We start from the raw sequence: 20469 nt of genomic DNA on the forward strand, positions 1-20469 counted from the left end.
TAGGGATTGTTTCTTTGTCATCCAGTAGTTTGTGAGACTCTTCTTGTTAGCTTCAGCTTCTTAAATTGATTTGTTCTGGTTTCCTGGGTTTATGGTATAAACTTCTTTCATATAATAGCTGTGAGATTCAGTGTTGTAGTTTCCTTGATCTTTGGAGCTCACTGGTCTTGGGCTGTCCTTTATGTTGGCTCTGAGTTTTTTGGGGTTTTGATTGTTTTGGGTCTTTCTTTTCTGGGTCCTTCCCACCAGCTGGTGAACTGATGGTCCATCTGTCTATCACCCATTTTAATTTGTTGTGCTGGTGAGGTGGGGTTGTATTGAAGCTAGTTCTGTGTGTACAGGGTTTTGAGGATTCTCTTTTGCTCTTGTTCAGTTTTTTTGTACTGGGTAGTTTTTCCACTATTTACTTGTATTTCCAGATAGGTCTTGGATTGAGGTTTGTGGGGTTTCCACTCCCTTCTTCACCTTCTTTTGTTGTTATCTGTTGGTGGCTCCTTTGTTGTTGGGTTTCCTCTTCCCATGAGTATCCTGGTGTTCACCACTTCCACCTACTCTTTTTTTTTGTGATCAGTTGGAGGGGAAGGCATAATGGTTTATGACAGCAGGAGAGTGTTCTATGATATTTACAGTAGCAGCCAGTAGAGCAGAGATGGGGGATCCTTTGGGTATGTATAGTGATAACCATAATCTTCAACCCAACTAGCCATATTTTAGAAAGGATGGAAAGAAGATAAGGTTATTGTTGAGGAGGAAAGGTTTGTGACTTGGATCTAGAAAGGAGTGAGGTTGAGGGAGGTCAGATTCTGAGGTAAGGTGAGAATAAAGGATGGTAAATAGGTGTAGTGTATGAGAGAATAGAGTTAACCACTACAGTATTATAATTCAGGAAACAATGAAGTGGGCTAAGATCTGGGAGGGGTGTTGTGTTGTATTTACAATAGTATGGAACAGCTATTATTTACAATAATACTAGAGAAACAATCATATGATAGAATCTATGAGATACCAAGATTAGGGACTATTGGACCTTCAGTAGTGTGCTGATGGAGCAAGGGGAAGTAAAAGACAGTAAATTAGCAATACACTATGAATGAGGGGACAGGGGAAACCTGTCAAAGGATACAATATACCCAGCCAAGGCAAAGAGGACTATAGAGAAAGAGGAGAAGAAATACAGAGACACTATTAAAAGGTGTAAGAATAATGAAAAATAATAATACAAATATACAGTAACTTGTAGTTTCTCTGCTATAGCAGAGTGAAATTTGTCTCTCTGTCTCTACTGTTGGGATGCCCCCTCTTTGGGTCCAACTCTGGTCTTTTTGCTGTTCCAAGTTTTTGTGTCACTTCTGTGGGGGGGATGGCAGCCGAAGGGAGGAAAAGGTGATAAGTTTTGAACTAAAGGACAAAGTAATAAAACAAGAAAGAAGGAAAGAGAGGGGAAAAGTATTGAAAGATAAAACAATAATAAAGTTTAAAAAATTAAAGATTACTTAAAAAACAACAACAAAACAAAACAAAAACAAAAAAAACACCCCTTCTCAGTTTCCAGCTGGCCAAACAGGTTTTTCTGGTCTCATTGGCTGCAGCAGGCTGAGGGGTGATTTGTGTGGCTGTCCTCCCTTATCAGTATACTCAGCCGGTCTCACAAGCACTCTCCCACGATCCGGACCAGTGCTTTTCTCCAGTGCCCCACTGAGGGAATCTAGGTCCTCTTTAGAGCACTCTTTCCCTGGGAGTCACTGCCAAGGGCTGAGTTGTGAGCATGCATGCCTGGCCAGGTTTCCCTGGTCCCCGCAGGCTTGGGCAGGAACCTTTCCCAGTGCTACGGGGAACGCAAGGGTGACTCTTAATTCTCCTAAGCCAGTGACCACAGACTCCAGGGGTGACCAAGGCCCTCACGTTTTCCTCCTTGTGCCCATCCCTCTCTCTCTGACACTTTAAGCAAATAGATCTCTCCCATAGTTTTTCAAACTGTGCCCGGCCCAGTAGAGAGGGAGCTGATGACCCAGCTCTCTCCCAAGGACCTTGCTGCCAGCCCTCACCTTCCAAAGAGTCCTCAGCAGACCCATCCCAGGCCCCTGGCACCTGGCCCAGTGGAGGCAGTAGCCTCAGCCTGTGGCCTCTGTGCTGGTCCGTGTTGGCCTGCAGCCATCTCTTCACCGTCTGGTCTTTCAGTGCCTGCTACAATTTCTGGACTCCTATTTTTCTATATGCTGGGGCACTGTTGGCTATTTGCTGTGTTCCTCCACAGATCAGCCAGGTTCTTCTCCCATGCGTGGGGGGAAGCAGAATCCTCTTTGTCCTACTCCACTGCCATCTTCTCCTCCCAAACATCAACATTTTAAACATTGATTCTTTCCCTCCCTCTCCCTTGACTCTGTTTTCTTGTACTTACTGTTTTTCACTTCTTTCTGTAGCTTAAATAAGAGGAAGAGGAGAAGCAGGCTGAATTTTTTAAGGTCAAGCAATTACGGTAACTTTTCTGTAAAGTTTACTTCTTTTTTTTAAACATATTTTACTGATTATGCTATTACAGTTGTCCCATTTTCCCCCTTCATTCTCCTCCACCCTGCACACTCTCTCCCACCCACATTCCCCCCTTCAGTTCATGTCAATGTGTCTTAAGTTCTTTAGCTTTTACATTTCCCCTACTATTCTTGCCCTCCCCCTGTCTATTTTCTGCCTACCATCTATGCTACTTATTCTCTGTACCTTCTCCCCCTTTCTCCTCCCACTCCACTGTTGCTAACCCTCCATGTAATCTCCATTTTTGTGGTTCTGTTCCTGTTCTAGTTGTTTCCTTAGTTTGTTTTTATTTTAGGTGTGGTTGTTAATAATTGTGAGTTTGTTGTCATTTTACTATACATATTTTTATCTTCTTTTTCTTAGATAAGTCCCTTTAACATTTCATAAAATAAGGGCTTGGTGATGATGAACTCCTTCAACTTGACCTTATCTGAGAAGCGCTTTGTCTGCCCTTCCATTCTAAATTAAAGCTTTGCTGGATAGAGCAATCTTGGATGTAGGTCCTTGTCTTTCATAACTTGGAATACTTCTTTCCAGCTCCTTCTTGCCTGTAAGTTCTCTTTTGAGAAAATTCTTAGCTGGCACTGTGTCGCTTAGAAATTCCACCTAGGAGAAGCACTACAGTGCCACCTCCTGGATAATTTCTGTTCCTCCATGGTGGAGACCAAGCTGATCCCTGTCTTTCCAAGTCAATCAACATGTGTCCCTCTTTCTTTCCACAGTTAATTCAGTACACAAGACCTGACAGATAAAAACAGAGCCAGAGCTCAAGAGAAACTAGAGTTGGTGCAAAACCTCAGAATCAATGGCAACACCTCAAGGTCAGATGAAAGTGGAATCTTCTCTGGTGGTACTCATGCTAGAAGAGTGTTCAGGTCAAGGCTGAGTACTGCCTTCCTTTATCCAGAAGCAGAAGAGAAGAACCCAAAGCTTTCCAATAAGACCATTTCAAAAATAAACAAAATGTGAATGAATCCAAACAAGGTTGGTTTGGCTGCCCCTGGCAGCAGAAACCAAACTGGAGAGACAGGCACTGGTGCAAAACGAAAGAGTTTATTCAAGTGCCAAGCTGAGTGAATAGTGAACTCCCATCCCAAATACCATCCTCCCTTCCTGCTCAAGCCCCCAGTTCTTGTAGGAAGAGAAAAGGGAGGGCTTTCTTTCTCTATCCAATCATCCTGCTAGCCCTTGGCATGCTGGGGTCCCCTTCCTTTCATCCATTCAGCCTCTGTCCCTTCAGTGCAAGAATCTATCCCTGTGCCATCCTACCCAAAGGGTGAGACTCTCGAGTGTCCCACCATGGTCCACGGTATCAGGATCAGAGGAGAGTACGAGGCTGCAGGCCCCCCCAGACAGAAAACCTGGAAGTGCAGTAGCACTCAGTCAGTCTCCTAATGCTGGACACGGCACCTGCATGTCGGGGGGAGCCAGTTGGTGTCCACAGAGCAACCCCAGATCCCTGCCTGCCTATGTCCTCTGTGCTGCCCCCACACAGCCAGCCCCTCCAACTGTCTATGGTAACATGAGGACTGCCCATCTGGATGATTGCCAAAGACTGAACAATTTAGCTGGCAGGTGGGGTGGAAAAGTTTGTTGTATGTAACAAAAAAATCACAGAGATCTGTAGGAGACCATTCTGTGTTGCGTGAGCCCAGCCCCCAGTGGCAAACACTTACTGCAAAGTAACTTCCTAAAAACCATGCTAAACCTTCCAAGGGCCAGTGTAACAGTTCAACCACTCTTGCCTTTTCATTTGCAAATATCCCTCTTCTGTAATGTGATTACCAGCATCCTCTCCTTTTTCTGTATAAGGTAACCACCTACAGCAGACCTGTGCATAGTTAATGAGGACCTTCATGTAATGTGCCCAGTACGACAATAAAAGCTCACTGGGGCAAGGGTTGAGGCTTTTGCTTCCCTTGAGAGAGAAAAGTCGCTTCCCTTTTTTCCCCCACAGAATTCAGTAGTCCATGTAAATTTCTTTTGTTTCAGCTACAACTCCATGGACCCCACGAGAGGGGGTCCATGACAGAGATCAATATAATATTAATATTTTTATCTCAGCTTGCTTTGGTTGGCATTTGTCAGGTATTCCTTTTCCCTCCTTCTGTTTCTTTCCTATGTCTGACACACATTGAATGTAGGGTGAAACATTGTGAGTCTGAAATTATTCTTGTCCTTCTTTCCCCAGCAACTCAGCCATGTGTAATCAGCTATGTGCTCTGAAATGCAGCCCAGGGCAGGAAACCTATAATGCAATGGACATGATATAACGGGGCACAGCCAGGAGGGAGGGCCCAGAAAAGAATTTGGAATGGGGTCCAGAGCTCAGGGTATCCAGGAAATATTAAGATGTCCTCACTCCCCTTCCAGGTGTCAGTTGGGGGAAGGGAAAAATGGAGCAGGGCCATTGAGAGCTGTTTTGCATAGCAACAGCTTCACAGCTAACCTCTAGAATGGTCATTTAACGTATCTATAACCTTTAACTGGTTTCATAGGTATGTTAAATAGCTGTGGCCATGCTCTGAGCCAGGGAGAAAGAAGTGGCTTCTACCCAGGATGTAACTGGGGGCTGGTCCCCTGAGTTACAGTGCCTGCGTGGGAGCTTGGAGAAGATTGGCTCTAGGACATGGGGCCATACCTGCCCAGACTAACCATGGCAGCCCAGTAAACTTGTAATAATATAGAGATATTGGCAGGTGTAACTGATCATGAGAGGAGTCGGAAATAGGGGTACAGAGGAAGATGGGCACGGGGATTTAAACCCAGACATGGCAGCCATTAGGTAGAGAGCCACGCGGTTTCAACAGAGTTAAGATCTCCTCTTGCCCAGGTGAAAGAGGGAGAGCCACACGGTTCAGCAGAGTAAGGGTCCCCTCTTGGCCAGGTGAAAGAGAGAGAACCATGTGGTTTTTGCAGAGTGCAGACCCCCTCTTTCCCAGGTGAAAGGGAAAACCACGCAGCTTTGCCAGCATGGAGATCCCTGCGGCCAGGTGAAAAAGAAAGACACGTGCTTTTGGTGGAGTGTGGACCCCTGCAGCTTTGGTAGAAGAGGCCCACGTGGCTTTGGGGCACTTCCTTTGGCTGCGTGGCCTGGAAAGCAGGAGAGACTTTGACTGGAACTTGGTATAAAGAACTCTTGCCAGTGGAAGGTGCCACATGACTTTGGATTAACTGGAGATCCTGCCTGGATGGTCAACACAGCTGATGATACCAGCAGCCTGGAAAAAACGGACGTGTGCTTCTTTTCCTGAGATATGGTACCAACCCAAATTAGGGCAGGGAGAGAAGGAAGTGGTGTGTGTGTGTGTGTGTGTGTGTGTGTAGGTGTATACCTAAAGGACTTTGATATTTTAATGAAGGCATTAGGCCTGAATAGCATTAAATAAACAATTCATTTCCTTTTCACAAATCTCTAGCATTGAGAGATGTCTTTCCAGTTGGCGACGGACAGACAAGCCCAATAGGTATCAGTATACCATCCTTGGGAGGGGCCCCTGTTGTTCTGTAGCAGTTTTTTTGCATCCCTTGCTGGGCCAAGTATTCCCCCCTCCTTGGATCTCTGTTTGGTAACAATGGGAACCCAGAAGATGTTGCTTGAATTCTTATGTTTGACCTTTCCCCTGTCTTACTTTATGATTGGGAGGACCATGACAAGTGATTGAGTTTGAGTGTTAAAACTTGGTGAAAAATAAGAGACTAACTACAGCTAACTTTTTACTAAATGTGGCCTGATCATATTTCTCTTCCAAGACTTTTCCCAGATTTAAAGACACAATATTTGAAGTAAATATTTAATAATTATCAGGGACCATTTAATCAGTATCTATCCTGTGTGGAACAGTGGCTGGAAGAGTGATTAACAATGGAACAGAAATCTACAAATTTGTTGCCTACTGGGACTGTGACCAAGACTCAAATGCTAAGTTGTTATTAACGAGCCTAGGGATTGAGTACATGGGTTTTGGCATCAGGCCAATTACCTGAGAGCTAATCTCAGGTCTGCAATTTACTAGACTCCTTAGTTAAACTCCATCAGCATCAGTTTCCTCACTCAGATGGAGGCAATAATTCTACTCCACAGAAATTTTGGAAGGACAACATGAGAAAGAGTACATGTTCTACTTTAAAACTAGACTCTTGGTTCATTTGGATACTACACAATGTAGCAATACATAATACAGAATATTTTGATTAAGTCACTCAGAATCATTGTACACCAGCAGCAAAGCCAAACAAAATTCAGAGCCAAATTAATAAGACTTGTGCTTTGTGACTAGGGAGTCAGAGCACTGACAAAAACCCCACACATTCTCACTTTTTTACCATTTTTTCTACTGATGTACTATCACCCTCCTATTTTGGGGGCATAATGTTTTCCTTAGATACATTAATAACATTTATTTATTTATATGTAGCCTTACATCATATTGTATTTTCTTGAGGTCACGTTAAGGTTATCTTGTTGAGCTTTTTAGATGAACAAATTTCCCTCAGTACATATTTACCATCAAATCGGAGGGTTTATCTCATACTCATACACTTAAATTCATGATGACCAGCCACTTCCAGAGCATTAAATTTCTAAACTTACCCAAGAATTTGGCCTGTATAACTTTGTATACTGTGAGAGAACTCAGTGAGCATGAGTAAAAATAGCCATTCAATCCAGCCAGTGTTTGCTTCTTGAGGCATGTGTGACGAATCAAAGGCATTTATTACATGCTTAGTTGCTTAGATGGTATGCCCTAAAGCCTTTTAAAATATTGTTTCATTGTTATTTCATTGTTCAGTTGAAACCTTTATATATATTTTGTCAGTGACACAATAAGAATAAGGTAACTTTAAAATGGGTCTTGTATGGGTCTAAAAATTATGGAGAAGCTATTGGGAGGGAGGAGAGAAGTTTGAAAATACAATGCTATTTCTGCCTCAGGTGGTTCCCAAATATGCATGGTTTTGAAATTCCAAAATCATCAAATGAAAGAACAGCCATTCCAGAGACTTGAGCCCTGTAACTGGACATAATATTTAGCTTCAGCCATTCAGCACCCAGGATCTGCCTCTTATGCCGACATTTCAGAAGCACTCTGAAGAATGCCCACCTTGGGTCTAAGAGACCAGAGTTGGACACACAGATGGCATTCTGGCTGTGTGCACCCAACCCCGTTTAACTTACCATCCACACCAAGAGGGTTTAGTCAAGATTCTGTTACTGAGTCAATGCAGCTTCTTTGGGAACAGCCATTCAGAAGAGGAAGAAACTTTCTGTCATCTGCCCAGTGGAGCAGGTCAGACTGGTGCATAAAGTAGACTAGGCATTCCATCTCTTTTCTCTTGGGAGTAGTCCTGAATCCTCACATGTCAGGTGACAGACATGTCTCAAAGAGAAACATTGTGTTCTGCCAGAAACTACTGTGTGCCTCCATGAGCCTTGAGCCAACACCCTGTACATAGGATCTCCTCTCTGAGGCTCACAAGCTCAATGTGTCCAAAACAAGAATCATGTTCATCTCTCCAAACCCCTTCTAGCTATGCTTCTTGTTCTAGTCACTAGTACCACCATTATCTATCCAGAATCATAGACATCTTTCTTGACTGGTCCCTTCCCTCACCCCCAGAGCAAACCATCAAGTTCATGCATTTGCCCTCTGACTTTTTTGAAATCTATCTGCTTCTTTCCATCTGAACTTCAAAACCCTAGTTAAAGTAGCACTCATCTCTCTCCTGGAGAACCCTTGACACCTTCCCAACTGGTCAACCACATTCACTGCCTCTCTAAACACTGTCCACCCTAGTCCAGGGTGATTTTTTCAAACACAAATTATGTCACTGCCCTGATGGAAGCCCTCCACAATTCCCCACTAGTCTCAGAACACAGATCAATATATAGTTTCAGTGTGAGATGGCCTTTGCCTCATCTTGGGCCACACAACATCCCCCAAATCGTGACAAACTAGCCCTGCTGGCTTTCCTCTCACCCATGCTTCCTCTTCCCACAAGACATTTGTACCTGCTATGCCCACTGTCTACAATAGGACCTTCCCAGCATCACCCCCCCTTTTATCTTATTGTGGCAAAATTTACATAACATAAACTTTAGCATTTTAATCATTTAAGTATACAGTTCACTGGCATTAAGTACATTCACATTGTTGTGCAAAAATGTGGAACACCCTATAAATTTGAGTGTCATTCTTGCATAAGGGCCATGCTGATTTCCTCTGTATTGTTCCAAAGTTAGTCTACATGTTGTTAAAGCAAGCAACCACCCTCTTTTGACTACGAAGTATGTCTCATTCTGTAGATCTCAATTTAAAAGTCACTTTACAATAGCCAAGAGTTGGAAGCAACCTAGGTGCCCGTCAGTAAATGAATGGATCAAAAAACTATGGTACATATACACAATGGAATTTTATGCTGCAGAAAGAAAGAAGGAGCTCCTACCTTTTGCAACATCATGGATGGAACTGGAAAGCATTATGCTGAGTGAAATAAGCCAGGTGTTGAAGGACAAATACCATATGATCTCACCTCTAACAGGAAGCTAAACAACAAAGCAAACAAGCAAGCAAAATATAACCAAAGACACTGAAATAGAGAATAGGCTGAAAGTGACCAGAGGGGAGAGGGGAGGGAATTTCAGGGGAAATAAGGGAGGGATTTAGAGGAACCTATATAAAGGATACATGGACAACAACTGAGAAGAGTGGAAATGGGAGGGAGGGGGGAGGATGGGGGGGTGGGATGGGATGGGAGTAATAGACAGAAAACTGTACTTGAAAAATAATTAAATTAAAAAATTGGAAAAAAAAAAAGTCACTTTAAAAGATTCAGGAAAACCTTCCAAAACCCTGCCCATCACCCTTCACACATCCTCCTGGCTGCTTTAGCACCCAGCATAAGTAAAATGGCTGTTTGCTATCTATCTCCCTGTGATCACCATAAGAGCAGAACTCAGGACCTAGAGTATTGCTAAGCATATAATAGGAGCTCAATACATCCTACTTAAATGAATGAGTGAATAAAAGAATAGAGAAATGCAATTCTACATGTAGTAAAGATTACCTTTGATATTATTGCAGAAAATGAAGTAGTTCTACATTGTGTTAAATTTTGTTCCACAGTATATCTAAGCTTCATCTTTGGAAAATGCAAACTTTATGACATATGTTTTAATTTTCCAAAAAAATTATGAATTTACAGTTTACCTCTCATAAAAGAGGAAAAACACCTGATAGTCTTTAAAGAGTATGTTTTCTTTTGATTTGATTCATCAGAGTTTGAAAACTATTGACTGTGTACTCAGACATCTGCAGCAGTATGCAATTTTCAAAAACTAATGTAAAGAAGAGCTCATTTTAGATAAACACTCAGACAAGACACTTGTCTTGCAAGACACTCAGCTTGATCCTGCCCACTATGTCTGTAGATAAACCTCCACCACTTATTGGGGCTGACAATGGTGTCTAGAGATGGCTTTCTCTGGAATATGAGTTGTACATGGAGAACATCTTATCCTTGACTCCAGGAATCCCTGCTGTGGTCCAGACAGGGTGCATCTGGGCTTTCGTGGGACCAAAGACTCCACCCCTGCATGACAGCAGGAACATCCGACACACATGACCCCTTATACTTGATGTGTTTTTCATAATACTAGCAGCTAAAGATCAACATCATCATCAACAACAATGTCCTAATTTTGCAGAGGAAGGAATGACATGGAGAGGTCAAGCAGCTGGCCTGAGATTCCTCAGCCAGGCAACTGCCTTTGATGTCAAAATACTGCTCTTTTCACCCCACTTTTCTCCATGTCATTAACCACTGTATTTTTAGAGGCAACTTCTATTATAATGGCACCCTTAAAGTATTATAAATAAAGAGGTTCTGGCCACTTTGTCCCATGTGCACAGCCATGGAAAGTAGAAGGAAATGTGGCTGGTGATTATATGTTCTTTAATGTGACTGTACACTTAGTACTTGATTGCACACTGTGGTTAATCAGTGAGTGTGTTGACTCCCTGGCTGGTCATAAATCTGAGAGGAGGTATTATGTAATGATTCAGACTTCCCAGTAAAAACACAAAAACCTAAAATCCCTGGGGACCATGAGCTGTTGTCAGGCATTGTCTCTACTGAAGAGAGTATCCTCATACACACATAGTCTGGGAGCTGGTTCTTGCCCTGGTTTTCTGAAAAGTTTCACTTAATCTTGGGAGAAAAGTTAGGATGCCCTCTGCTTCTAAACATAAGCTCTGGTAAACTAAGTCCCTCAGGTTTTCTCTAAATCCTGGCTGGCCCTACCCTCTTCATGGGGAAAATGGTGAAGAACACACTGATCTCTTGGATCAAAATGAGAACACAGTAATCTCTTGGATCATAATGCTCCTGCTGCAGGATCGGAGCATGCTTACTTAATGTTGTGGGCTCTTGGCTGAGGAGGCAATGAAAGGGAGTGAGGCGCCTGCATGAGATCATGGACTAAACCTTCTGACACCTGTCCCCATTGCCACTAACTCTTGTGTCCAACCTTGGACCCACTGAGCCAAAGGTTCCAGTGATGAAACATGTTCCTCAGGCTGGCATTTCCCATCTTTCCATTAGGTTTTCCATTTTTTGTATCTACAAATCTGCCTTTCATCACCCTTGCCATGTGCTCCCCTGATTGGCATGTTCCCTGTGACCCTCACCATCTCTTCCCCTGGGGATGGCTCATTTCTTTTGATATTAACTGTCAAAACTCCAACTGGAGTAGAATGTAGGTATTGTAGCTTTATTCATAGCAATGCATTCACCACCCCCCCCCCCCAACACACACACACTTTCATTATCTACCTCCTTCTTGCATTTTCCAAATTCCTTTCCCAGGGTTCCTTCATCTTACTTCAGTGTTCTCACCTTTCACCTAATTCTAAAAGGACTTCAGGCTGTTTGGGAAGGGGGAAAGGGTTTTATGTTATTTTCAAGCCTTTAAAATAGTAATTGTTGTCATTATTTAGCATTGATTTCCACTCTGATCCTTACTTACAAAATTATCTCTCCTGACAATAAAAACCTTCTGCTTCTGTATTCCTATAAATATCCCTATAAATTAATGTTTTTTTGTTGATTCTTAACTTTGCCAGCTTAAGAACAGTTTCCATGGATACCTGCATTTTACCATCTGAACCTGCTCATTTTTCCCCTCAGGGGTTTATGTTTAGGTGTTTCATACGTGGGCACACTGGTGTGTAAAAGGCATCAAAAACACACTTGTGGGCAGAGATAACAGTGCTCCAGAGCACAGGACACCCTGGTTGTCCAGGTATTTATTCTTGGCCTATCACTTTTTAGAGAAAATTGATGCCCTGAAAAACCATCAGTGGTTATGGAGTAATTATTTTTTTTAGGGAAAACTCTTACATATCCATCATTAGGTGCTTACTTATTAGAGTTTAAATCGTTTTCCTCTTAAAATTATTCATGAGTATGCATTTTAATTTTTTTCTTTTATTAACTCTAAAGAGGAGAAGGGAGGGAGAAAGAGAGGGAGAGAATCATTGATGTTAGAGAGAAACACTGATTGGTTGACTCTTGCACATAACCTGACCAGGGAACAAAACCACAACCCAGGTGTATGCTGTGGCCAGGAATCAAACCCATGACCTTTTGGTTTGCTGGACGATTCCTGATCAACTTGAGCCACACCAGCCAAGGTGCGAACATTTATTTTAAAGGGCTCATTTAACAACTTGCTATGGAAGTCATGGAATAAAGGGAAAGGATGGACAACAGCATGAAGAATAGCACACTCAGTGGGAAGAACTTGTGGAAACAACTTTCTTGCTGCTCATCCTGAAGAGATTTTCAGAAAGGGAATTAAATTTCTTGTAGTATGTTGAATATTAGCCAAAAGTAGGATTGCTGTGCTTTTCCGAGTATGGTCATTTAGTGTGTGTAGGAGGATCTGTGTCTTGTAACAATAACAAGCTGTATCTTTTTCCAAAAGTGAAAGGTGTCCTCCCTGAGCACAGGCAGCTGGCAGGGAAGGTAGCTGTGATGAAGAGGGCATTGTCCTGAACCAGAGACACTCATCACTGGGTGAATACCAATTTGACCTCTTGGTGCTTCAGAAGCATAGACAAGAAGATGATTTATAAGAATTTAAAATTGAGTTTAGAAGGACAAAATTACTATAATGAAACCAACATGCAAATGATTAGAGTCTAAGAACTGTTCATAGAGAAGAGGTAGTTTCATTCTTTCTCACACTGTCACTTTGACAAGAAGGGTCCTCAGTTTTTGTGCTGTGGTTTGCTTTTATGGAAAAATTTCTTAGGGAGCGACTTTACTGTATAATTCTCTAATTCTTTCTCAGTTGTGTGTTTCAACATTAGCCACAATGCCAATGGAAAACTTATTTTGAATATGTACAGATTGTATTCACTTGGGGTCCAAAAATGGAAGAAGCAACTAGAATTTTTTCTTTTTGTTTTCTTTTAAGTACAGGTTATTGATTATGCTATCACAATCGTCCCATTTTTTCTCCACTTTATCCGCCTCCACCCTGCACCATGCCTCCCTCCAATATTCCTTCCCCTTAGTTCATGTTCATTAGTCATAGATATAAATTTTGGGGGGGGCTTCTGCCAAGATGGAGGCGTAGGTGGAAACACTGTGCCTTCTCCCACAATCAAGTTTGAATACAACAAAGTTTTCATAAACAAAGATGCAGCCAAAGAACAGAAAATTGAACTATACGAAAGTCCAACTACAACAAACCATTCAACCTGACCGGTAAGAGGGGCGGAGCCAGCAGCAGAGTGGGGTCAGGCAGGAAAGATCCCCTGACCCACCTGCGCAGGCAGCCGGGGTAGCAGCGGGAACCCAGTGAGGATACGGGACAGGCTGACTGTGGTCACACATTCCCGCGCAGATAAACCAGCAGAGGAGTGACAGTGAGATGGACCATGTGGGCCCGGAGGCGGCTGGAGGTGGCAGAGGGGACCGCCATTGCTTTCCTTTGACCCCGCCCCCACACACAGCATCACAACCCAGTGACTGAGTTGCCCCGCCCTGGTGAACACCTAGTGCTCCACTTCTCATACGTAATAGGCACAAACAACCCAAAATATGGCTCAAGAAGAACTCAAAGTCCCAGAGCCTATAACTCTAAGTGAAAAACAAATAGCGAACCTCTTAGATGCACAGTTCAAAATACTGGTGATCAGGATGCTCACAGAACTGGTTGATTTTAATAAAAAATTAGAGGAACAAATAAAGGATAAACTAATTGAAATGAAGGGAAGTACACAGGAAACCAATAGTGATGGAAAGGAAACTGGGCCTCAAATCAAGGGAGTGGACCAGAAGGAAGAACAAAAACATCCAAATAGAAAAGAAGGAAGAAACAAGAATTCAAAAAAATGAGGAGAGGCTTAGGAACATCCAGGACATCTTTAAACGTTCCGACATCCAAATTAAAGGGGTATCAGAAGGGGAAAAGAAACAGAAACGAGTGGAAAACTTATTTGAACAAATAATAAAGAAGAACCTCCCCAGTCTGGCAAAGGAAATAGACTTCCAGGAAATCCAGGAAGCTCAGAGAGTCCCAAAGAAGTTGGAACCAAGAAGGAACACATCAAGGCACATCATAATTACATTAGCCAAGACTAAAATGAAGGAGAGAATTCTAGAAGCAGCAAGAGATAAGGGGACAGTCACCTACAAAGGAGTTTCCATCAAACTGTCAGCAGATTTCTCAAAACAGACCTTACAGGCAAGAAGGGGCTGGACAGAAATATTCCAAGTCATGAAATCCAAAGACCTACAGCCAAGATTGCTCTATCCAGCAAAGCTTTCATTTAGAATGGAAGGGCAGATAAAGTACTTCTCAGATAAGATCAAATTCAAGGAGTTCATCATCACCAAGCCCTTATTATATGAAATGTTAAAAGGACTTATCTAAGAAAAAGAAAATAAAAAATATGCACAGTGAAAGGACAGCAAACTCACAGTTATTAACAACCACACCTAAAACAAAAGCAAACTAACAAGACAGCTAGATCAGAAGCAGAACCATAGAAATGAAGAACACATCAGGGGAGTGGGAGGAGGAGAAGGGAGGAGAAGGTACAGAAAATAAGTAGCATAGATGGTAGGTAGAAAATAGTCGGGGGGGGGGGGAAGTAGGGGAAATATAGAATCTAAAGAACTTGAGACAGGTGGTCATAAACTAAAGGGGGGAATGGTGGGGGAGGGGGTGTGCAGGGTGGAGGGGCATGAAGGGGGGGGAATAGAACAACTGTAATGGTATAATCAATAAAATATATTTTAAAAAAGGTTTTTGGCTTCTCCATTACCTATACTATTCTTAACCTCCCCCTATCTACTTTTTACTTGTTGTTCAAGTAAAATTGTTTTCATTTTACTCCCACCATTTATACCCACCCCACCCATACCCACCTCCAACCCTTGATCCTAACCCGCTTTGGCTTTGTCCATGTCTCTGCTATACATATTCCTTGATGACCATTCCCCCTTTCCCCTCCCATTATCACCTCCCACCACCCCTCTGCTTACTGCCAGTTTGTTGTTTATTTCATTGTCTCCGGTTGTATTTTGCTTGCTTGTTTGTTTTGTTGATTAGGTTCCTGTTAAAAGTGAGATCATTTGGTATTTGTCCCTCACCACCTGGCTTATTTCACTTAGCATAATCCTCTCCAGTTCCATCCATGCTGTTGCAAAGGGCATAAGCTCCTTGTTTCTCTCTGCTGTGTAGAATTCCATTGTGTAAATGTACCATAGTTTTTTGATGCACTCATTTGCTGCTGGTGGGCACTTAGGTTGCTTCAGCCCTTGGCTATTCTAAATTATGCTTTTATGAACATTGGGGTGCATAGGTTCTTTTCAATTGGTGTTTCAGTGTTTTTAAGGTATAATCCCAGCAGTAGAATTGCCTGGTCAAAAGGCAGTTCCATTTTTTTGTTTTCTGAGGAAATTCACAACTGTGTTCTACAGTGGCTGCACCAGTCTGCATTCCACCAACAGTCTACTAGAGTTCCCTCTTCTCCACAACCTCATCAGTGCTTGTTGTTTGTTGATTTGGTTATGATGGTCATTCTGACTGGTGTGAAGTCGTATCTCATTGTGGTTTTCATTTGCATCTCTCTGATGGCTAATGATGCTGAGCATCATTTTGTATGTTTCTGGGCTTTCTGTATATCCTATTTGGAGAAGTGTCTATTCAGGTCCTGTGTCTATTTTTTAATTGGATTGTTTGTCTTCCTGTAGTGAAGTTGTTGGAGTTTTTATATATTTGGAGATCAAACCCTTGACCAAGGTATCATTGGCAAATATATTTCACCATATGGTTGATTCACTTTTCATTTTTCTGCTGTTTTCATTAGATGTGCAGAAACATTTTAATTTGTTGTAGTCCCATTTGTTTATTCTTTCCTTTATATACTTTGCTGTAAGGGACATATTGGTGAAAATATTGTTCTGTGGAATATTTGAAATTTTCCTGCTGATGTTCTACTCCAGGACTTTTATGGTGTTGCAACTGATATTTAGAATTTTTTGTTCCTCATGAGTTTATTATAGTGTATGGTGTAAGTTGGTTGTTGACTTTTAGTTTTTTCACATGTAACTGTCCAGATTTCCCAACACCTTATGTTGAAGAGGCTATTTTTACTTCATGTTATGCTCTGCCTCCTTTGTCAAATATTAATTGAAAATAGAGATAGGGGTTTATTTCTGGGCTCTCTGTTCTGTTCCATTGCCCCATGTGTCTGTTCTTATGCCAATAACAAATTCTTCTGATTATAGTGGCATTGTAACATACTTTGATGCCAGGTATTGTGATGCCTCCTACTTTGTTCTTCTTCCTGAAAATTGCTGGGACTATTTGGGATTGTTTATAGTTCCATATAAATTTTTGACATGTATCATCTGTATCTGTGAAACATATCATTGGTATTTTAATGGTGATTGTGATGAATCTATAAATTGCTTTTGGCAGTATTGATATTTTAATGATGTTAAGTCTTCCAATCCACAAACACAGTATAGGCCTCCATTATTTCTGTTTTCCTTAATTTCTTTCAACAGTGTTGTTTAGTTCTCTGCATGCAGGTTTTTTACCTCCTTTGTTAGGTTTATTCCTAGATTCTTTATTTTTGTTGTTGCTATAGCAACTGAGATATTTCTCCTGATTTCTGTTCCTGATATTTCATTGTTGGTGCACAAAAATGCCTTTGATTTCTGAATATTGACCTTGTATCCACTGTTTAGAAAATTTAGTTTGAGTAGTGTTTTGGTGAACTCCATAAAATTTTCTATGTATACTATCATGTCATCTGCAAACACTGACAGCTTTGCTTCTTCCTTTCCAATTTGAATGCCCTTTATTTCTTTTTCTTGTCTGATTGCTGTGGCTAGGACTGCCAATACTATGTTGAATGAAAGTGTCAAAAGCGGACATTCTTGCCTTGCTCCTGATCTTAGTGGGCAAGCTTTTAGATCTTATCCATTGAGCATGATGTTGGCTGTAGGTTTTTCATATATGGCATTTATGATGTTGAGGAATGCTCCACTATTCCCACTTTGCTGAGTGTTTTTATCATAAATGGGTGCTTTACCTTGTCAAATGCTTTTTCCACCTCTATTGATATGATCATGTGATTTTTGTCCTTCCTTTTGTTTATGTGGTGTGTTACATTTATTGATTTGCAAATACTGTACCATCCTTGGATCACAGGGATGAATCCCAGTTGGTCATGGTGTATGACCTTTTGAATGCATTGCTGGATGTGCTTTGCCAATATTTTGTTGAGGATAGCAGCATCTGTGCTAATAAGCAATATCAGCCTGTAATTCTGTCTTTGTTGTGTCTTTGTATGGTTTTGGGATTAGGATGATGCTGGCTTCATAAAAAAAGTTTGGGAGTCTTCCATCTTCTTGGATTTCTTGGAATAGTCTGTGAAGAATAGGGGTTAGCTCTTCCCTAAATGCTTTGTAAGATTCTCCTGTGAAACCATCCAGTCCAGGGCTTTTGTGTGTTGGGAGTTTTTTGATTACTGCTTACATTTTGCCAGCTGTTGTCGGTCTGTTCTGGCTCTCTGCTTCTTCTTGATTCAGTTTTGGAAGATTATATTTTTCTAGAAAATTGTCCACTTCACCCAGGTTTTCAAATTTCTTGGCATATAGTTTTTCATAGTATTATGTTACCATCTTTTGTATTTCTGTTCTATCCATTGTAATCTCTCCTCTTTCATTTCTTATTTTGTTTGTTTGGGCCCTCTCTCTTTTCTTTCTTGATGAGTTATGCTTAAAGCCTTGTGGAATTTGTTTATCTTTTAAAAAAACAGCTGCTGGGTTTATTGTTCCTTTGCAATGTTCCTTTAGTCTCTGTGTCATTTAATTCTGCTCTGATCTTGGTTATTTCCTTCCTTCTACTCACTCTTGGCTTTGTTTGTTGTTGTTCCTCCAGTTCTTGTAGGTGTAGGGGGAGGTTGCTTATTTGAAATGTTTCTATCTTTTTTAGGTAGGCCTGTATTGCTATGAACTTCCCTCTCAGGGCTGCCTTCACTATGTCTCATACATTTTGGGCTGTTCTGAGTTCATTTTCATTTGTTTCCAGAAACGTTTTTATTTCTTCCTTGATCTCATTCTTAACCCATTCATTGTTTAATAGCCTGCTATTCAACATCCACAGATTTGAGTGTTTTTGAGTTTTCTTCCTGAGGTTGGTTTCTAGTTTCATGCCCCTGTGGTCTGAGAAAATGCTTGAAGTGACTTCAGTTTTCTTGCATTTTGTTGAAGCTTCGTTTGTGTCCTATCATGCGGTCTATCTTTGAAAATATTCCATGTGCATTTGAAAAGAATGTGTATTTTGCTTCTTGAGGATGAAAGGTTCTGCATATATCAGTTAAGTCTATTTGATCTAGTGCTTCATTCAGTGCCACAATATCCTTGTTGAAACATTGTTTGGAAGATCTATCTATTGTTGAGAGCGAGGTGTTAAAATCCCCCAGTATAAGTGTGTTGCTGTCAATATCTTCCTTGAAGTCCTCCAAGATTTTCTTTATATATTTGGGTGCTCCTATGTTGGGTGCATATATGTTTACAATGTTTATGTCTTTTTAATGTATTCTTCCCTTGAGTATTATGAAGTATCCTTCTGTGTCTCTTTTTATGGCCTTTGTTTTAAAGTCTATTTTGTCTATATAAGTATTGATCCCCCCCCCATCTATTTTACCCATCTATTCGCCTGGAATACTTTTTTCCCAAGTATTCACTTTCAGTCTATGTAGGTCTTTTGTTCTGAAGTGGGTCTCTTGTAGGCACCATAGGTGTGGGTCATGTTTTGTTATCCATTCAGATACCCTATGTCTTTTGATTGCAGTACTTAATCCATTTACATTTAAGTTCATTATTGGCAGGTACTTAGTCATTGCCCTTTTATCCCCTTTGTATCTGTGTTCCTCTCTCTGTCACTGTTTTTCTTCACCTTCTTAGAGCAGTCCCCTTAAGATATCTTGCAATGCTGGTTAGGTGGAGGTGTATTCTTTTAGCCTCCTTTTCTCTGAGAAACTCCTTATTTTGCCTTTCGTTTTGATTGAGAGGCTTGCTGGCTAAAGTAGTCTTGGTTGCAGACCTTTGCTTTTCATTACTTGGAATATTTCTTGCCATTCTCTTCTATCTTGTAGTGTTTCCATTGAGAAGTCAGCTGCTGGCCTTACTGAGGCTCCCTTGTATGTTACTTCCTGGTTTTTCTCTTGCTACCTTTAAGATTTTCTCTTTGTCTTGGAATTTTGCCATTTTAATTGCAATGTCTCTTGGAGTAGACCTGTTTGGGTTTCTCTTGATTGGGACCCTCTCTGCTTCCTGGATTGGCATGTCTTTTTCTCTCATCAAATTAGGAAAGTTTTCCATCACTACTTTTTCAAACAGGTTTTCTATCCCTTGCTCCCCTTCTTCTCCTTCTGGTATCCCTATTATACACAAATTATTACGTTTCATGCTGTCCTGCATTTCCCTTAATCCCTCTTCTTTTTAGTCTTTTTTCTTTTTGTTGCTCTTTCTGCGAGTTTTTTCTATCTTTCTTCCAGCTCACTGATTCAATCCTTTGCTTCATCTAGCCTGCTTTTGATTTCTTCTACTGTGTTCTGCAATTCAGAAATTGTATTCTTTATTTCCTCTCGGCTCTTGTGGATTGTTCCTGTGTCCTTTTTCATGCTGGTGTAATTTACAGTAAGTTTCTTGTAGCTTCCCTCTAGTTTTTGGTAATTCACAGTGAGCTCATTGAGCTTCCTTATAACCACTGTTTTGAACTCAATATCTGATACTTGACTTACCTGTATTTCATTTAGCATTCTTTCTGAGGCTTCCTACTTTCTTTTCATTTGGGGATTGTTTCTTTGCCTTCCCATTATTTGTGAGACTCTTCTTGTTTGGCTCTGCTTCTTACATTGATCTGATTTGACTCCCTGAGTTTGTGGTGTGAATTTGTATGGTAGGAGACTTGTGATATTCAGTGGTGCAGTCTCCTTGATGTCCTGAACTTGACACTGTTAGGATGTCCTTTATGCCATTTGTGTTGGCTCTCTAGATATAATTGTGTTTTGATTGTTGTTGGGTTGTTCTGTGGGGGCCCTTCTCTCCAGCTGCTTGACTGAGGATATCTCCAGCCACCATGTCTTATATGCCATTGTGCAGGTGCTGCCAGAACAATGTCACAATGACCAGGGAACAAATCCACATCTCCAGAACTATCTGCCCCGCCACCCCCTGCAATTCCACTATCAACAGCAAATTAACCAGTATCAATAAGGGTCTAAAGGCATTAAGACTATTATAAGAAAGAAGAGAAATAAACTGTAATATAAAATCCAGTAACTTAATCTGCACGAGGTTATTGGACAAGAAATTAATGTTAAAAACTATGCATCAAGAAAA

The 20469-nt window shown here is 41.2% G+C and overlaps 1 non-coding gene across 1 annotated transcript; it reads right to left on the reverse strand.

Moving 5' to 3' along the window:
* Positions 1-8690: 8690 nt before the first annotated feature.
* Positions 8691-8793, reverse strand: LOC118993735 (U6 spliceosomal RNA). The gene has a single exon (XR_005067932.1). It is a non-coding gene; the product is annotated as a U6 spliceosomal RNA (small nuclear RNA).
* Positions 8794-20469: the final 11676 nt, after the last annotated feature.

The sequence above is a fragment of the Sturnira hondurensis genome, unplaced genomic scaffold (assembly GCF_014824575.4).
Source record: "Sturnira hondurensis isolate 20B ecotype Veracruz unplaced genomic scaffold, ASM1482457v3 Scaffold0008860, whole genome shotgun sequence".
Classification (NCBI taxonomy): Eukaryota; Metazoa; Chordata; class Mammalia; order Chiroptera; family Phyllostomidae; genus Sturnira; species Sturnira hondurensis.